This window comes from Fukomys damarensis, unplaced genomic scaffold (genome assembly GCF_012274545.1).
Source record: "Fukomys damarensis isolate Sample0158 unplaced genomic scaffold, DMR_v1.0_HiC HiC_scaffold_33, whole genome shotgun sequence".
Taxonomy (NCBI): Eukaryota; Metazoa; Chordata; class Mammalia; order Rodentia; family Bathyergidae; genus Fukomys; species Fukomys damarensis.
The window spans coordinates 33,081,545-33,085,408 of NW_022900945.1; positions in this window are offsets into that span (position 1 = coordinate 33,081,545).

Sequence of the window (3,864 nt, forward strand, 5' to 3'; positions counted from 1 at the left end):
ATATATATATATCCATATGGCTTTTATATAAAATATGGATTTACAAGGTAGGCTTACAGTGGCTGCCCATAGAGTCAGGTGTGGAAGAGTGCACAGGATCTATCTGCACACTGGAGTCTGAAGTCAAAAGTTGACCTGGAGCTCACTGTAGAGTCCTGTGAGAATCTGTATTAGAAAGCTGAAGGGTCTGCGCTGGAAACCAGGAGACAGATGGTCCGAGGGAAGCAGAAGACTGGAGCTCCTCTGAAGAAACAGAGGGGAGATTTCCTTTTTTCCTCCTTTTTATTCCATTCAGGCTATAGTGATTCTATTCATGGCCAGGCTAGGTCTTCCATCTTCAGTAAATCCACAGTCACAACCAGGACTATTCTAACTCAATGAGTTGGTCATTCCATACTCAAGTGGACATAATAGTTAACTATTGTATCTCACGTCTCAAGAGATCCTCCACTCTCTTCTCTTCCACAGCAACCTTGAAGGCTGCATAATGAAAATGACAGCCACACACAGTGGGAGGAATCAGTGTTTCCAGTCATTCCGTGGAGCAGTGTCCCTGACAGCACTATTTAGTTTGGGTGTGATGCCATTGCACAATACACTTTTATAGTTTTATCACACTGATACTTGGAGTTAACCTGGTATTCTAGTTAGGCATACTTTAACTTGGAGCTGTCCAATGCCCACTAGTTACATGTAGCTAAACACAAATTTTAATTAGTCAGTGTGGATCTTGAGCAACTGAAACATGGCGAATGTAACTGAGAAGCTGGATTTTAATTTAATTTGAAGTACTTAAAATTTAAATAGCCATATATTGCTATTGGATACCACACAGGACAGACAGATATAGAATGTTTCCATAGTCACAGAAAATTCTATTGAATGTGTTGCTCTCACTAATAAAAATATGGACAGAATTGTTCTTATTTTAAAAAAATAATCCCTATAGCAAAAAACAAAAACACAAAACTTCTTTAACGACTAATTTCTCATTGTCTAAAAGAAGGCTCCGAACACACTTTTCTCACATTGCCACCTCTTCCTGCCACTATGAGAATGAATTTCCTGTCTTGCTCCTCTACCAAACTCCTTGAATGGGTGATTTTTAATTCCTTGCAATCCTTTTCCACTTTCCCTGTGACTTGTCTTAGTCACAGTTGTTGCTGAAGTATTTGGCAACATCTCTCACTAAGGTACCTCCTCACTGGTTCTCTCTGCACACCTCTCCACCCCGATTTCTAGGCAACCATTTTCAACTTTTCAGCATCTCAAGGATACCAAGTGTAGAGTCCTGTGAGACTGATCAGAGACATCTTCTCAGATGGCCCAGGTCAACTATGAACCACATATGCCCAAACTGACATAGTTCATATTATTGTTTGTTTTGTTTTGGTGCCAGGGATTGAACTCAGGACCTTGTGCTTGCAAGACAGGCACAGTGCCACTGAGGTAAATCTCTGGTCCCATAGTGTATGTTATTGTATCTAGATGTTTCCTCAAAATCTTACGTGTTCATAGGTGATACTTTTCAGAGGTGGCTGGATCTGGTGTGTGTGATCCTGGGATTTAAGGGTGTGTGATAACTAAATGGGTTTAGCAGAGTTCTGGGTATAGATAATGGAGGTCCCACCCTGGGTTTAGTCGACACCAATCAATAGGCTTATAGCCTGGAAGAAATATAAAGGGAAGGCAGGCTTTCTACTGCTACTTCCTGTTCATTGCCTTTTGTCTGCCACTTTATGATTATTTCTCCTCTGTGATGCCCCTCTGCCATGCCTTCCTGCTTTGCCAGCAGACTATGGAATAAAACTATGAACTTTGAACTTTGACCCAAAATAAACCTTTCTTCCTTTAACTTATAGGTGTCTGGTATTTTGTCCCAGCAATAATAATAATAATAAAAAGGTAACTAATACACTATCCAATCAAAATAACTACAGGCTCTTTAATGTTCATTAGGTATTACCATGAAGCAAACCCTGAAGAGGTATGTATCACTGGATATTTGCAAGTTCTGAATAAAATGAACATTAGGAGACGGTCCCAGTACTACCATAAGGGCTTTTAACCACAAGCAAATTCACATGCTAGTCAGACTCTTGTGAAAGCTCTGTGCTCTAGGCTTTGGCTTGCTAAAAACCAAGCAGGAGAATTTGGAAGCAGTTCAGAGAATAGCCACAAAATACAACTGAAGCATGATGAAACGCAGCTCTGTTATAACAAGGTCAACTATATCAGGCTTTTACTGAGTACCATGTGGAATGTTACAATGCAAAGCATGGGGAACAGCTGTTGTGGGCCTTAACAAGAGCTAGGAGAGAAGAAATGAGAACAGGTGCAGATCAAGAATTTAGATCAAGAAGGCAGTCTGTTCCAGTAGGCAGTACCTGTGACCAGACCTGTCTGTGTGCCCCTAGAGGAGAAGTCAGACTGTGTTGGACTTAGGAAAAGCTGTTTAGCTTGAAGTTTGCTGCAAGAAACCTTCACAATTGCTCTAAAAATGTGGCAAGAGCAAAGTTCAAAAGGCTAAGTCTGTACAAAAACTTCAAGAGTGCAGTTAGCTATAAAAACAGTGATTTAGAGCAGAGCACGGTGGAAAATGCCTGTAATCCTAGCACTCTAGGAGCTAAGGCAGACCACTAGCAAAGTTAGAGTTCAGCCTGGGCAATTTAGTGACTTAGAAAACCCTATCTCAAAGTAAAAAAATGAAAGTGTGTGTGTGTGTGTGTGTGTGTGTGTGTGTGTGTGTTATAGCGAGGTGAAAAACGTTCAAACCCCAGTACAGGTTAGGGAACACCCTAGCAATGTACTTTGTTGCAAAGACTCAGAGTTCAAAGTGGACTTGCAGGCCGGGCATGGTGGCACACGTCTGTAATCCCAGCACTTGGGAGGCTAAGGCAGGAGGATCACTATGAGTTTGAGACCAGCTTGGGCTACATAATGAGTTCCAGGTCAGTCTCAACTACATAGTGAGACCCTGTCTCAAAAAACAAAAACAAAAACAAAAACACCCCCCCAAAACCCCGAAAACAAACTGGACTAGGCAAATGGATTGAATTAATGGTAGGTGTAATTAAGTTAAGGGAAACTGAAAGAAGAATCACAAAATGGAAAATGACCCACAATTTTAAAGTTGAGTATCAAATGCTCAACCTTGACAAGGTGATTTACCACCACACTCACAACTCTGGAAACCAAAGGTTTCATACACTGCATGAGTATCTGGCCTCCATCCCACTGTGTTTCTGATCCAAGATTAGAAGCACCCTGTTGGTTCATACATTTACTTGGATGGAGCAGGACAAAGTGCCACAGCGAAAACATCATTTAAAAAAATCTCCAGTCTTTTATTTATATTGCATTAGTTCCTCTAATCATTTTGTGCATATTAGAAATAGTGATAAAAGCCAGGCCTAGTGGTATGTGCTTATAGTGCTAGCTACTTGAGAAGCTGAGGCAGAAAGATCACTTGAGTCCAGGAGTTTAAGACTAGCCTTGGCAAAATAGCAAGACCCTATCTTTTGAAGAAAAAAAAGATATATAAATGCAATGTACTTCAATTTCAATAGAATGGAATTATTTCTTTAAGAGGTTTACTTTCAGATTTTAATATTTACTTAATTTAAAAAAACCCTTTCAGTTTTCACCTTTACTAGATATTAAGGTTCTCCTGAGTATTTTTGGAAATGTAAAAAGGACAGTTATTGTAGCTTCCCTTTGAAATATATGCAAATACATTAAAAAATCAAGTCAACATTCATAGAGAAAACGTATTGTGTAATTTACATAGAATTATCTTTGGGAAAGGTTTTAAATTCAATACCACTTTGATTTTTTTTTTTTTTTTAGTACCGGGGATCAAAC